Below are 15,411 nucleotides of genomic sequence, written 5' to 3'. Positions count from 1 at the left end.
ACTGCAAAATGGAAAATAGGCATCCACCAACTTTACAGACAACTTCTCTTTGCTCCTACAACCTCCATCCTTGCACAGTTTGTTATTCTTCCAGGTAACATAGTAACAAATCCAAATTGCTGCTCTCTTTGTAGGCAAGCAAGGGTTTGTTGCAACTGCAATTCTTACTTCTTCTTGAAATGTAGGGACGACAGTACATTCCATCACATCCATCTAGTGTACACAGGTAGGTCCATTGTGGCGGGTAGGCGGCTGGCTGCTTTAATGGCTGTTTGCTGTTCCCCTACTCCACTCCACTCCACTATTTGACTGTGGTGCTGCATCAATCAGTGGCTGGCTCAGGTGCAGCTCTTTAACTTACCTAAAAGGGAGGGCGGAGAGAAGACAAGGAAGGTGAATGAGCTGTTCCAATGTGAAATGCCGGAAACACAGAAACACAGAAGACACACACACACACACACACACACACACACACACACACACACACACACACACACACACACACACACACACACACAACAAGAGGTGGCAATGTATTAATTAATTGCATTTAATAAATGAGCTCATTATCACACATGACTGTACAAATGCATTGTCCAACAGGTGTTGAAATAATGGGATTAAAAGGGGAGATCCCATCAGAAAGACAAAAACAATAGCAAACACAAATAGCACTTTTGGAATCTGATTTTAGTCAACACATAAGGGAAGGGTGCACCGGTCCTGGAAATACTGCAATACCAGGTCAATGCGTGGAGTGGACAGAGCAAGCTCTATTTCCATCTCCCTGTTCGAAAAATCCATTTAATATATGGTCCCCAGATAGGGGACGTATCAGATATTAAACTGATAAGAACAGATTTTTTTTTTTTTTTTTTGAAAGCCCGAGTCGTGCTTTCTATCACCCAAGTGCATAAAAAGTGCAGAGGTGCCACACAAAAAGTGCACAAGGATGCGGTCTATCGCAGCCCTTCTCTTAAAAGAGAGAGGCCCCGCATAACCATTCCCTGACCCTCCAAACCATAGGCCTAGAGGATCAAGGATCGATGGTCCCCCCTCGCCGAAGCTTAGGGAGACCCAAACACACTCCTAGGCTTCTACCTGGGCTGCCACCCCAGTGTCCACCTAGGAGCCTGCATCCTAGTTGCACCTCCCCTCCGAAGAAGGGAGGCCGGGTTGCAGGGGAAAAAGGAACCAGAAGGCCACACATTTTCCCCCTAGACCTCAGGAGGGTCCCAAAAGGGCACCGCATCCCAAAATCCTTGTGACAAACGTGACAAACACACAGTGAAAAACAAAATTAAATAAGTGGATGTGCGCTGTGATACAGCCTGGACATCCGCCAGGTATAAAAAATTCCTCATCTCCCAGCCAGAAGGCCGGGAGAATAAAGGTGTGTGCTCATATAGCGTGAAAGAGAGTGCGTGCAAGTGTGCCTTCACTCAGTGGGATCCCACCCCCAGTGAGTTAGGGCACCCCAGGGTCACCAGCCCTGGGGCACATAGCAACTCGGGCTTCCAAACTACCCGGCCTAATGACCTCGATCCGGCGGTCGCCTGGTCACCTACAAATGGTACCTTTAAACCAAATGCGTACACCAGAGCGATGACCGTTGTGGTTCCCTGCCCTCACCTCGGCGTTCTGTCATCCCCCTACGATGGCCCACGTACCACCGGCAGGGATGATTACTAACCTCAGCTTGAGCAGGTACTACACTTGATCTTAGCCAAAAGGCCGAGAAGCGATAACCCGAATGGGCCGGCCGTTGACCGAGCCTGCCTAATACTGCTGTTCACCCCTTGCAGCGATTGATTCAGCCTACTCCTAGGCAATTCCATGGGGCCCTGCAGGCTCACACACATTTACAGCTACTAAGCGGGAGGGAGGTGAATAAAGGCCGGAGAGGAAGCCAGACAGGATTTGCTTCTTTTGCTTGCACCACAATGCAGTGCTGAAAGAGGAGGAGGAATCTACATAAAAACGCCTTCCTGGCAACGCCCAAATGCCCTCCTGCCATGCAGATAAACACTGGCAGCGGCAGCAAGTGCATGCCCACAGCCACCCCTTGTTCCTTCACACCTTGTATCAGCTTTAATCCAATCCAGTCCGGTGCTGCCTGCTGAGCAGCACTGACCAACACTGCCTGGGCCCAGGCTTTTATCTCTGAGGCAGGCCCCATTATGATGTCAGAAAGCTGGCTCTGGAATCCTGAGGGCTCCACTATGACACGTGCAAAGTTCCGTCTGAACTTTATATAAGACGGTGCGGCTCAGTCAGTCACTCAGTGTTGCCTGAGAGGGCAACACTGCAACAGCCGGCCGCCAGGCTGTCTTTTTTTTGCACAGCTACTTGCCTCCAGGAGGCCACAAGAGGGAGACAAGGGACTGCAAAATGGAAAATAGGCATCCACCAACTTTACAGACAACTTCTCTTTGCTCCTACAACCTCCATCCTTGCACAGTTTGTTATTCTTCCAGGTAACATAGTAACAAATCCAAATTGCTGCTCTCTTTGTAGGCAAGCAAGGGTTTGTTGCAACTGCAATTCTTACTTCTTCTTGAAATGTAGGGACGACAGTACATTCCATCACATCCATCTAGTGTACACAGGTAGGTCCATTGTGGCGGGTAGGCGGCTGGCTGCTTTAATGGCTGTTTGCTGTTCCCCTACTCCACTCCACTCCACTATTTGACTGTGGTGCTGCATCAATCAGTGGCTGGCTCAGGTGCAGCTCTTTAACTTACCTAAAAGGGAGGGCGGAGAGAAGACAAGGAAGGTGAATGAGCTGTTCCAATGTGAAATGCCGGAAACACAGAAACACAGAAGACACACACACACACACACACACACACACACACACACACACACACACACACACACACACACACACACACACACACACACACACACACACACACACACACACAACAAGAGGTGGCAATGTATTAATTAATTGCATTTAATAAATGAGCTCATTATCACACATGACTGTACAAATGCATTGTCCAACAGGTGTTGAAATAATGGGATTAAAAGGGGAGATCCCATCAGAAAGACAAAAACAATAGCAAACACAAATAGCACTTTTGGAATCTGATTTTAGTCAACACATAAGGGAAGGGTGCACCGGTCCTGGAAATACTGCAATACCAGGTCAATGCGTGGAGTGGACAGAGCAAGCTCTATTTCCATCTCCCTGTTCGAAAAATCCATTTAATATATGGTCCCCAGATAGGGGACGTATCAGATATTAAACTGATAAGAACAGATTTTTTTTTTTTTTTTTTGAAAGCCCGAGTCGTGCTTTCTATCACCCAAGTGCATAAAAAGTGCAGAGGTGCCACACAAAAAGTGCACAAGGATGCGGTCTATCGCAGCCCTTCTCTTAAAAGAGAGAGGCCCCGCATAACCATTCCCTGACCCTCCAAACCATAGGCCTAGAGGATCAAGGATCGATGGTCCCCCCTCGCCGAAGCTTAGGGAGACCCAAACACACTCCTAGGCTTCTACCTGGGCTGCCACCCCAGTGTCCACCTAGGAGCCTGCATCCTAGTTGCACCTCCCCTCCGAAGAAGGGAGGCCGGGTTGCAGGGGAAAAAGGAACCAGAAGGCCACACATTTTCCCCCTAGACCTCAGGAGGGTCCCAAAAGGGCACCGCATCCCAAAATCCTTGTGACAAACGTGACAAACACACAGTGAAAAACAAAATTAAATAAGTGGATGTGCGCTGTGATACAGCCTGGACATCCGCCAGGTATAAAAAATTCCTCATCTCCCAGCCAGAAGGCCGGGAGAATAAAGGTGTGTGCTCATATAGCGTGAAAGAGAGTGCGTGCAAGTGTGCCTTCACTCAGTGGGATCCCACCCCCAGTGAGTTAGGGCACCCCAGGGTCACCAGCCCTGGGGCACATAGCAACTCGGGCTTCCAAACTACCCGGCCTAATGACCTCGATCCGGCGGTCGCCTGGTCACCTACAAATGGTACCTTTAAACCAAATGCGTACACCAGAGCGATGACCGTTGTGGTTCCCTGCCCTCACCTCGGCGTTCTGTCATCCCCCTACGATGGCCCACGTACCACCGGCAGGGATGATTACTAACCTCAGCTTGAGCAGGTACTACACTTGATCTTAGCCAAAAGGCCGAGAAGCGATAACCCGAATGGGCCGGCCGTTGACCGAGCCTGCCTAATACTGCTGTTCACCCCTTGCAGCGATTGATTCAGCCTACTCCTAGGCAATTCCATGGGGCCCTGCAGGCTCACACACATTTACAGCTACTAAGCGGGAGGGAGGTGAATAAAGGCCGGAGAGGAAGCCAGACAGGATTTGCTTCTTTTGCTTGCACCACAATGCAGTGCTGAAAGAGGAGGAGGAATCTACATAAAAACGCCTTCCTGGCAACGCCCAAATGCCCTCCTGCCATGCAGATAAACACTGGCAGCGGCAGCAAGTGCATGCCCACAGCCACCCCTTGTTCCTTCACACCTTGTATCAGCTTTAATCCAATCCAGTCCGGTGCTGCCTGCTGAGCAGCACTGACCAACACTGCCTGGGCCCAGGCTTTTATCTCTGAGGCAGGCCCCATTATGATGTCAGAAAGCTGGCTCTGGAATCCTGAGGGCTCCACTATGACACGTGCAAAGTTCCGTCTGAACTTTATATAAGACGGTGCGGCTCAGTCAGTCACTCAGTGTTGCCTGAGAGGGCAACACTGCAACAGCCGGCCGCCAGGCTGTCTTTTTTTTGCACAGCTACTTGCCTCCAGGAGGCCACAAGAGGGAGACAAGGGACTGCAAAATGGAAAATAGGCATCCACCAACTTTACAGACAACTTCTCTTTGCTCCTACAACCTCCATCCTTGCACAGTTTGTTATTCTTCCAGGTAACATAGTAACAAATCCAAATTGCTGCTCTCTTTGTAGGCAAGCAAGGGTTTGTTGCAACTGCAATTCTTACTTCTTCTTGAAATGTAGGGACGACAGTACATTCCATCACATCCATCTAGTGTACACAGGTAGGTCCATTGTGGCGGGTAGGCGGCTGGCTGCTTTAATGGCTGTTTGCTGTTCCCCTACTCCACTCCACTCCACTATTTGACTGTGGTGCTGCATCAATCAGTGGCTGGCTCAGGTGCAGCTCTTTAACTTACCTAAAAGGGAGGGCGGAGAGAAGACAAGGAAGGTGAATGAGCTGTTCCAATGTGAAATGCCGGAAACACAGAAACACAGAAGACACACACACACACACACACACACACACACACACACACACACACACACACACACACAACAAGAGGTGGCAATGTATTAATTAATTGCATTTAATAAATGAGCTCATTATCACACATGACTGTACAAATGCATTGTCCAACAGGTGTTGAAATAATGGGATTAAAAGGGGAGATCCCATCAGAAAGACAAAAACAATAGCAAACACAAATAGCACTTTTGGAATCTGATTTTAGTCAACACATAAGGGAAGGGTGCACCGGTCCTGGAAATACTGCAATACCAGGTCAATGCGTGGAGTGGACAGAGCAAGCTCTATTTCCATCTCCCTGTTCGAAAAATCCATTTAATATATGGTCCCCAGATAGGGGACGTATCAGATATTAAACTGATAAGAACAGATACTACACTTGATCTTAGCCAAAAGGCCGAGAAGCGATAACCCGAATGGGCCGGCCGTTGACCGAGCCTGCCTAATACTGCTGTTCACCCCTTGCAGCGATTGATTCAGCCTACTCCTAGGCAATTCCATGGGGCCCTGCAGGCTCACACACATTTACAGCTACTAAGCGGGAGGGAGGTGAATAAAGGCCGGAGAGGAAGCCAGACAGGATTTGCTTCTTTTGCTTGCACCACAATGCAGTGCTGAAAGAGGAGGAGGAATCTACATAAAAACGCCTTCCTGGCAACGCCCAAATGCCCTCCTGCCATGCAGATAAACACTGGCAGCGGCAGCAAGTGCATGCCCACAGCCACCCCTTGTTCCTTCACACCTTGTATCAGCTTTAATCCAATCCAGTCCGGTGCTGCCTGCTGAGCAGCACTGACCAACACTGCCTGGGCCCAGGCTTTTATCTCTGAGGCAGGCCCCATTATGATGTCAGAAAGCTGGCTCTGGAATCCTGAGGGCTCCACTATGACACGTGCAAAGTTCCGTCTGAACTTTATATAAGACGGTGCGGCTCAGTCAGTCACTCAGTGTTGCCTGAGAGGGCAACACTGCAACAGCCGGCCGCCAGGCTGTCTTTTTTTTGCACAGCTACTTGCCTCCAGGAGGCCACAAGAGGGAGACAAGGGACTGCAAAATGGAAAATAGGCATCCACCAACTTTACAGACAACTTCTCTTTGCTCCTACAACCTCCATCCTTGCACAGTTTGTTATTCTTCCAGGTAACATAGTAACAAATCCAAATTGCTGCTCTCTTTGTAGGCAAGCAAGGGTTTGTTGCAACTGCAATTCTTACTTCTTCTTGAAATGTAGGGACGACAGTACATTCCATCACATCCATCTAGTGTACACAGGTAGGTCCATTGTGGCGGGTAGGCGGCTGGCTGCTTTAATGGCTGTTTGCTGTTCCCCTACTCCACTCCACTCCACTATTTGACTGTGGTGCTGCATCAATCAGTGGCTGGCTCAGGTGCAGCTCTTTAACTTACCTAAAAGGGAGGGCGGAGAGAAGACAAGGAAGGTGAATGAGCTGTTCCAATGTGAAATGCCGGAAACACAGAAACACAGAAGACACACACACACACACACACACACACACACACACACACACACACACACACACACACACACACACACACAACAAGAGGTGGCAATGTATTAATTAATTGCATTTAATAAATGAGCTCATTATCACACATGACTGTACAAATGCATTGTCCAACAGGTGTTGAAATAATGGGATTAAAAGGGGAGATCCCATCAGAAAGACAAAAACAATAGCAAACACAAATAGCACTTTTGGAATCTGATTTTAGTCAACACATAAGGGAAGGGTGCACCGGTCCTGGAAATACTGCAATACCAGGTCAATGCGTGGAGTGGACAGAGCAAGCTCTATTTCCATCTCCCTGTTCGAAAAATCCATTTAATATATGGTCCCCAGATAGGGGACGTATCAGATATTAAACTGATAAGAACAGATACTACACTTGATCTTAGCCAAAAGGCCGAGAAGCGATAACCCGAATGGGCCGGCCGTTGACCGAGCCTGCCTAATACTGCTGTTCACCCCTTGCAGCGATTGATTCAGCCTACTCCTAGGCAATTCCATGGGGCCCTGCAGGCTCACACACATTTACAGCTACTAAGCGGGAGGGAGGTGAATAAAGGCCGGAGAGGAAGCCAGACAGGATTTGCTTCTTTTGCTTGCACCACAATGCAGTGCTGAAAGAGGAGGAGGAATCTACATAAAAACGCCTTCCTGGCAACGCCCAAATGCCCTCCTGCCATGCAGATAAACACTGGCAGCGGCAGCAAGTGCATGCCCACAGCCACCCCTTGTTCCTTCACACCTTGTATCAGCTTTAATCCAATCCAGTCCGGTGCTGCCTGCTGAGCAGCACTGACCAACACTGCCTGGGCCCAGGCTTTTATCTCTGAGGCAGGCCCCATTATGATGTCAGAAAGCTGGCTCTGGAATCCTGAGGGCTCCACTATGACACGTGCAAAGTTCCGTCTGAACTTTATATAAGACGGTGCGGCTCAGTCAGTCACTCAGTGTTGCCTGAGAGGGCAACACTGCAACAGCCGGCCGCCAGGCTGTCTTTTTTTTGCACAGCTACTTGCCTCCAGGAGGCCACAAGAGGGAGACAAGGGACTGCAAAATGGAAAATAGGCATCCACCAACTTTACAGACAACTTCTCTTTGCTCCTACAACCTCCATCCTTGCACAGTTTGTTATTCTTCCAGGTAACATAGTAACAAATCCAAATTGCTGCTCTCTTTGTAGGCAAGCAAGGGTTTGTTGCAACTGCAATTCTTACTTCTTCTTGAAATGTAGGGACGACAGTACATTCCATCACATCCATCTAGTGTACACAGGTAGGTCCATTGTGGCGGGTAGGCGGCTGGCTGCTTTAATGGCTGTTTGCTGTTCCCCTACTCCACTCCACTCCACTATTTGACTGTGGTGCTGCATCAATCAGTGGCTGGCTCAGGTGCAGCTCTTTAACTTACCTAAAAGGGAGGGCGGAGAGAAGACAAGGAAGGTGAATGAGCTGTTCCAATGTGAAATGCCGGAAACACAGAAACACAGAAGACACACACACACACACACACACACACACACACACACACACACACACAACAAGAGGTGGCAATGTATTAATTAATTGCATTTAATAAATGAGCTCATTATCACACATGACTGTACAAATGCATTGTCCAACAGGTGTTGAAATAATGGGATTAAAAGGGGAGATCCCATCAGAAAGACAAAAACAATAGCAAACACAAATAGCACTTTTGGAATCTGATTTTAGTCAACACATAAGGGAAGGGTGCACCGGTCCTGGAAATACTGCAATACCAGGTCAATGCGTGGAGTGGACAGAGCAAGCTCTATTTCCATCTCCCTGTTCGAAAAATCCATTTAATATATGGTCCCCAGATAGGGGACGTATCAGATATTAAACTGATAAGAACAGATTTTTTTTTTTTTTTTTTGAAAGCCCGAGTCGTGCTTTCTATCACCCAAGTGCATAAAAAGTGCAGAGGTGCCACACAAAAAGTGCACAAGGATGCGGTCTATCGCAGCCCTTCTCTTAAAAGAGAGAGGCCCCGCATAACCATTCCCTGACCCTCCAAACCATAGGCCTAGAGGATCAAGGATCGATGGTCCCCCCTCGCCGAAGCTTAGGGAGACCCAAACACACTCCTAGGCTTCTACCTGGGCTGCCACCCCAGTGTCCACCTAGGAGCCTGCATCCTAGTTGCACCTCCCCTCCGAAGAAGGGAGGCCGGGTTGCAGGGGAAAAAGGAACCAGAAGGCCACACATTTTCCCCCTAGACCTCAGGAGGGTCCCAAAAGGGCACCGCATCCCAAAATCCTTGTGACAAACGTGACAAACACACAGTGAAAAACAAAATTAAATAAGTGGATGTGCGCTGTGATACAGCCTGGACATCCGCCAGGTATAAAAAATTCCTCATCTCCCAGCCAGAAGGCCGGGAGAATAAAGGTGTGTGCTCATATAGCGTGAAAGAGAGTGCGTGCAAGTGTGCCTTCACTCAGTGGGATCCCACCCCCAGTGAGTTAGGGCACCCCAGGGTCACCAGCCCTGGGGCACATAGCAACTCGGGCTTCCAAACTACCCGGCCTAATGACCTCGATCCGGCGGTCGCCTGGTCACCTACAAATGGTACCTTTAAACCAAATGCGTACACCAGAGCGATGACCGTTGTGGTTCCCTGCCCTCACCTCGGCGTTCTGTCATCCCCCTACGATGGCCCACGTACCACCGGCAGGGATGATTACTAACCTCAGCTTGAGCAGGTACTACACTTGATCTTAGCCAAAAGGCCGAGAAGCGATAACCCGAATGGGCCGGCCGTTGACCGAGCCTGCCTAATACTGCTGTTCACCCCTTGCAGCGATTGATTCAGCCTACTCCTAGGCAATTCCATGGGGCCCTGCAGGCTCACACACATTTACAGCTACTAAGCGGGAGGGAGGTGAATAAAGGCCGGAGAGGAAGCCAGACAGGATTTGCTTCTTTTGCTTGCACCACAATGCAGTGCTGAAAGAGGAGGAGGAATCTACATAAAAACGCCTTCCTGGCAACGCCCAAATGCCCTCCTGCCATGCAGATAAACACTGGCAGCGGCAGCAAGTGCATGCCCACAGCCACCCCTTGTTCCTTCACACCTTGTATCAGCTTTAATCCAATCCAGTCCGGTGCTGCCTGCTGAGCAGCACTGACCAACACTGCCTGGGCCCAGGCTTTTATCTCTGAGGCAGGCCCCATTATGATGTCAGAAAGCTGGCTCTGGAATCCTGAGGGCTCCACTATGACACGTGCAAAGTTCCGTCTGAACTTTATATAAGACGGTGCGGCTCAGTCAGTCACTCAGTGTTGCCTGAGAGGGCAACACTGCAACAGCCGGCCGCCAGGCTGTCTTTTTTTTGCACAGCTACTTGCCTCCAGGAGGCCACAAGAGGGAGACAAGGGACTGCAAAATGGAAAATAGGCATCCACCAACTTTACAGACAACTTCTCTTTGCTCCTACAACCTCCATCCTTGCACAGTTTGTTATTCTTCCAGGTAACATAGTAACAAATCCAAATTGCTGCTCTCTTTGTAGGCAAGCAAGGGTTTGTTGCAACTGCAATTCTTACTTCTTCTTGAAATGTAGGGACGACAGTACATTCCATCACATCCATCTAGTGTACACAGGTAGGTCCATTGTGGCGGGTAGGCGGCTGGCTGCTTTAATGGCTGTTTGCTGTTCCCCTACTCCACTCCACTCCACTATTTGACTGTGGTGCTGCATCAATCAGTGGCTGGCTCAGGTGCAGCTCTTTAACTTACCTAAAAGGGAGGGCGGAGAGAAGACAAGGAAGGTGAATGAGCTGTTCCAATGTGAAATGCCGGAAACACAGAAACACAGAAGACACACACACACACACACACACACACACACACACACACACACACACACACACACACACACAACAAGAGGTGGCAATGTATTAATTAATTGCATTTAATAAATGAGCTCATTATCACACATGACTGTACAAATGCATTGTCCAACAGGTGTTGAAATAATGGGATTAAAAGGGGAGATCCCATCAGAAAGACAAAAACAATAGCAAACACAAATAGCACTTTTGGAATCTGATTTTAGTCAACACATAAGGGAAGGGTGCACCGGTCCTGGAAATACTGCAATACCAGGTCAATGCGTGGAGTGGACAGAGCAAGCTCTATTTCCATCTCCCTGTTCGAAAAATCCATTTAATATATGGTCCCCAGATAGGGGACGTATCAGATATTAAACTGATAAGAACAGATTTTTTTTTTTTTTTTTTGAAAGCCCGAGTCGTGCTTTCTATCACCCAAGTGCATAAAAAGTGCAGAGGTGCCACACAAAAAGTGCACAAGGATGCGGTCTATCGCAGCCCTTCTCTTAAAAGAGAGAGGCCCCGCATAACCATTCCCTGACCCTCCAAACCATAGGCCTAGAGGATCAAGGATCGATGGTCCCCCCTCGCCGAAGCTTAGGGAGACCCAAACACACTCCTAGGCTTCTACCTGGGCTGCCACCCCAGTGTCCACCTAGGAGCCTGCATCCTAGTTGCACCTCCCCTCCGAAGAAGGGAGGCCGGGTTGCAGGGGAAAAAGGAACCAGAAGGCCACACATTTTCCCCCTAGACCTCAGGAGGGTCCCAAAAGGGCACCGCATCCCAAAATCCTTGTGACAAACGTGACAAACACACAGTGAAAAACAAAATTAAATAAGTGGATGTGCGCTGTGATACAGCCTGGACATCCGCCAGGTATAAAAAATTCCTCATCTCCCAGCCAGAAGGCCGGGAGAATAAAGGTGTGTGCTCATATAGCGTGAAAGAGAGTGCGTGCAAGTGTGCCTTCACTCAGTGGGATCCCACCCCCAGTGAGTTAGGGCACCCCAGGGTCACCAGCCCTGGGGCACATAGCAACTCGGGCTTCCAAACTACCCGGCCTAATGACCTCGATCCGGCGGTCGCCTGGTCACCTACAAATGGTACCTTTAAACCAAATGCGTACACCAGAGCGATGACCGTTGTGGTTCCCTGCCCTCACCTCGGCGTTCTGTCATCCCCCTACGATGGCCCACGTACCACCGGCAGGGATGATTACTAACCTCAGCTTGAGCAGGTACTACACTTGATCTTAGCCAAAAGGCCGAGAAGCGATAACCCGAATGGGCCGGCCGTTGACCGAGCCTGCCTAATACTGCTGTTCACCCCTTGCAGCGATTGATTCAGCCTACTCCTAGGCAATTCCATGGGGCCCTGCAGGCTCACACACATTTACAGCTACTAAGCGGGAGGGAGGTGAATAAAGGCCGGAGAGGAAGCCAGACAGGATTTGCTTCTTTTGCTTGCACCACAATGCAGTGCTGAAAGAGGAGGAGGAATCTACATAAAAACGCCTTCCTGGCAACGCCCAAATGCCCTCCTGCCATGCAGATAAACACTGGCAGCGGCAGCAAGTGCATGCCCACAGCCACCCCTTGTTCCTTCACACCTTGTATCAGCTTTAATCCAATCCAGTCCGGTGCTGCCTGCTGAGCAGCACTGACCAACACTGCCTGGGCCCAGGCTTTTATCTCTGAGGCAGGCCCCATTATGATGTCAGAAAGCTGGCTCTGGAATCCTGAGGGCTCCACTATGACACGTGCAAAGTTCCGTCTGAACTTTATATAAGACGGTGCGGCTCAGTCAGTCACTCAGTGTTGCCTGAGAGGGCAACACTGCAACAGCCGGCCGCCAGGCTGTCTTTTTTTTGCACAGCTACTTGCCTCCAGGAGGCCACAAGAGGGAGACAAGGGACTGCAAAATGGAAAATAGGCATCCACCTACTTTACAGACAACTTCTCTTTGCTCCTACAACCTCCATCCTTGCACAGTTTGTTATTCTTCCAGGTAACATAGTAACAAATCCAAATTGCTGCTCTCTTTGTAGGCAAGCAAGGGTTTGTTGCAACTGCAATTCTTACTTCTTCTTGAAATGTAGGGACGACAGTACATTCCATCACATCCATCTAGTGTACACAGGTAGGTCCATTGTGGCGGGTAGGCGGCTGGCTGCTTTAATGGCTGTTTGCTGTTCCCCTACTCCACTCCACTCCACTATTTGACTGTGGTGCTGCATCAATCAGTGGCTGGCTCAGGTGCAGCTCTTTAACTTACCTAAAAGGGAGGGCGGAGAGAAGACAAGGAAGGTGAATGAGCTGTTCCAATGTGAAATGCCGGAAACACAGAAACACAGAAGACACACACACACACACACACACACACACACACACACACACACACACACACACACACACAAGAGGTGGCAATGTATTAATTAATTGCATTTAATAAATGAGCTCATTATCACACATGACTGTACAAATGCATTGTCCAACAGGTGTTGAAATAATGGGATTAAAAGGGGAGATCCCATCAGAAAGACAAAAACAATAGCAAACACAAATAGCACTTTTGGAATCTGATTTTAGTCAACACATAAGGGAAGGGTGCACCGGTCCTGGAAATACTGCAATACCAGGTCAATGCGTGGAGTGGACAGAGCAAGCTCTATTTCCATCTCCCTGTTCGAAAAATCCATTTAATATATGGTCCCCAGATAGGGGACGTATCAGATATTAAACTGATAAGAACAGATACTACACTTGATCTTAGCCAAAAGGCCGAGAAGCGATAACCCGAATGGGCCGGCCGTTGACCGAGCCTGCCTAATACTGCTGTTCACCCCTTGCAGCGATTGATTCAGCCTACTCCTAGGCAATTCCATGGGGCCCTGCAGGCTCACACACATTTACAGCTACTAAGCGGGAGGGAGGTGAATAAAGGCCGGAGAGGAAGCCAGACAGGATTTGCTTCTTTTGCTTGCACCACAATGCAGTGCTGAAAGAGGAGGAGGAATCTACATAAAAACGCCTTCCTGGCAACGCCCAAATGCCCTCCTGCCATGCAGATAAACACTGGCAGCGGCAGCAAGTGCATGCCCACAGCCACCCCTTGTTCCTTCACACCTTGTATCAGCTTTAATCCAATCCAGTCCGGTGCTGCCTGCTGAGCAGCACTGACCAACACTGCCTGGGCCCAGGCTTTTATCTCTGAGGCAGGCCCCATTATGATGTCAGAAAGCTGGCTCTGGAATCCTGAGGGCTCCACTATGACACGTGCAAAGTTCCGTCTGAACTTTATATAAGACGGTGCGGCTCAGTCAGTCACTCAGTGTTGCCTGAGAGGGCAACACTGCAACAGCCGGCCGCCAGGCTGTCTTTTTTTTGCACAGCTACTTGCCTCCAGGAGGCCACAAGAGGGAGACAAGGGACTGCAAAATGGAAAATAGGCATCCACCAACTTTACAGACAACTTCTCTTTGCTCCTACAACCTCCATCCTTGCACAGTTTGTTATTCTTCCAGGTAACATAGTAACAAATCCAAATTGCTGCTCTCTTTGTAGGCAAGCAAGGGTTTGTTGCAACTGCAATTCTTACTTCTTCTTGAAATGTAGGGACGACAGTACATTCCATCACATCCATCTAGTGTACACAGGTAGGTCCATTGTGGCGGGTAGGCGGCTGGCTGCTTTAATGGCTGTTTGCTGTTCCCCTACTCCACTCCACTCCACTATTTGACTGTGGTGCTGCATCAATCAGTGGCTGGCTCAGGTGCAGCTCTTTAACTTACCTAAAAGGGAGGGCGGAGAGAAGACAAGGAAGGTGAATGAGCTGTTCCAATGTGAAATGCCGGAAACACAGAAACACAGAAGACACACACACACACACACACACACACACACACACACACACACACACACACACACACACACACACACACAACAAGAGGTGGCAATGTATTAATTAATTGCATTTAATAAATGAGCTCATTATCACACATGACTGTACAAATGCATTGTCCAACAGGTGTTGAAATAATGGGATTAAAAGGGGAGATCCCATCAGAAAGACAAAAACAATAGCAAACACAAATAGCACTTTTGGAATCTGATTTTAGTCAACACATAAGGGAAGGGTGCACCGGTCCTGGAAATACTGCAATACCAGGTCAATGCGTGGAGTGGACAGAGCAAGCTCTATTTCCATCTCCCTGTTCGAAAAATCCATTTAATATATGGTCCCCAGATAGGGGACGTATCAGATATTAAACTGATAAGAACAGATACTACACTTGATCTTAGCCAAAAGGCCGAGAAGCGATAACCCGAATGGGCCGGCCGTTGACCGAGCCTGCCTAATACTGCTGTTCACCCCTTGCAGCGATTGATTCAGCCTACTCCTAGGCAATTCCATGGGGCCCTGCAGGCTCACACACATTTACAGCTACTAAGCGGGAGGGAGGTGAATAAAGGCCGGAGAGGAAGCCAGACAGGATTTGCTTCTTTTGCTTGCACCACAATGCAGTGCTGAAAGAGGAGGAGGAATCTACATAAAAACGCCTTCCTGGCAACGCCCAAATGCCCTCCTGCCATGCAGATAAACACTGGCAGCGGCAGCAAGTGCATGCCCACAGCCACCCCTTGTTCCTTCACACCTTGTATCAGCTTTAATCCAATCCAGTCCGGTGCTGCCTGCTGAGCAGCACTGACCAACACTGCCTGGGCCCAGGCTTTTATCTCTGAGGCAGGCCCCATTATGATGT

The 15,411-nt window shown here is 49.1% G+C and overlaps 8 non-coding genes and 4 pseudogenes across 8 annotated transcripts; all 12 read right to left on the bottom strand.

Moving 5' to 3' along the window:
• Positions 1–707: 707 nt before the first annotated feature.
• Positions 708–889, bottom strand: LOC142724222 (U2 spliceosomal RNA). The gene has a single exon (XR_012876051.1). It is a non-coding gene; the product is annotated as a U2 spliceosomal RNA (small nuclear RNA).
• A 787-nt stretch (positions 890–1,676) lies between these two features.
• On the bottom strand, positions 1,677–1,746 carry LOC142724235 (U2 spliceosomal RNA; annotated as a pseudogene).
• Positions 1,747–3,116: 1,370 nt separating this feature from the next.
• On the bottom strand, positions 3,117–3,298 carry LOC142724221 (U2 spliceosomal RNA). The gene has a single exon (XR_012876050.1). It is a non-coding gene; the product is annotated as a U2 spliceosomal RNA (small nuclear RNA).
• A 787-nt stretch (positions 3,299–4,085) lies between these two features.
• On the bottom strand, positions 4,086–4,155 carry LOC142724234 (U2 spliceosomal RNA; annotated as a pseudogene).
• Positions 4,156–5,481: 1,326 nt separating this feature from the next.
• On the bottom strand, positions 5,482–5,672 carry LOC142724206 (U2 spliceosomal RNA). Its single transcript, XR_012876041.1, has one exon. It is a non-coding gene; the product is annotated as a U2 spliceosomal RNA (small nuclear RNA).
• Positions 5,673–7,010: 1,338 nt separating this feature from the next.
• LOC142724205 (U2 spliceosomal RNA) lies at positions 7,011–7,201 on the bottom strand. Its single transcript, XR_012876040.1, has one exon. It is a non-coding gene; the product is annotated as a U2 spliceosomal RNA (small nuclear RNA).
• Positions 7,202–8,517: 1,316 nt separating this feature from the next.
• On the bottom strand, positions 8,518–8,699 carry LOC142724220 (U2 spliceosomal RNA). Its single transcript, XR_012876049.1, has one exon. It is a non-coding gene; the product is annotated as a U2 spliceosomal RNA (small nuclear RNA).
• Positions 8,700–9,486: 787 nt separating this feature from the next.
• On the bottom strand, positions 9,487–9,556 carry LOC142724233 (U2 spliceosomal RNA; annotated as a pseudogene).
• A 1,330-nt stretch (positions 9,557–10,886) lies between these two features.
• LOC142724219 (U2 spliceosomal RNA) lies at positions 10,887–11,068 on the bottom strand. Its single transcript, XR_012876048.1, has one exon. It is a non-coding gene; the product is annotated as a U2 spliceosomal RNA (small nuclear RNA).
• Positions 11,069–11,855: 787 nt separating this feature from the next.
• On the bottom strand, positions 11,856–11,925 carry LOC142724232 (U2 spliceosomal RNA; annotated as a pseudogene).
• A 1,325-nt stretch (positions 11,926–13,250) lies between these two features.
• Positions 13,251–13,441, bottom strand: LOC142724204 (U2 spliceosomal RNA). Its single transcript, XR_012876039.1, has one exon. It is a non-coding gene; the product is annotated as a U2 spliceosomal RNA (small nuclear RNA).
• Positions 13,442–14,779: 1,338 nt separating this feature from the next.
• On the bottom strand, positions 14,780–14,970 carry LOC142724203 (U2 spliceosomal RNA). Its single transcript, XR_012876038.1, has one exon. It is a non-coding gene; the product is annotated as a U2 spliceosomal RNA (small nuclear RNA).
• Positions 14,971–15,411: the final 441 nt, after the last annotated feature.

This window comes from Rhinoderma darwinii, unplaced genomic scaffold (genome assembly GCF_050947455.1).
Source record: "Rhinoderma darwinii isolate aRhiDar2 unplaced genomic scaffold, aRhiDar2.hap1 Scaffold_576, whole genome shotgun sequence".
Taxonomy (NCBI): domain Eukaryota; kingdom Metazoa; phylum Chordata; class Amphibia; order Anura; family Rhinodermatidae; genus Rhinoderma; species Rhinoderma darwinii.
Note: the sequence above shows the minus strand (reverse complement) of the source record. Positions and strands in the feature narration are given on the sequence as shown.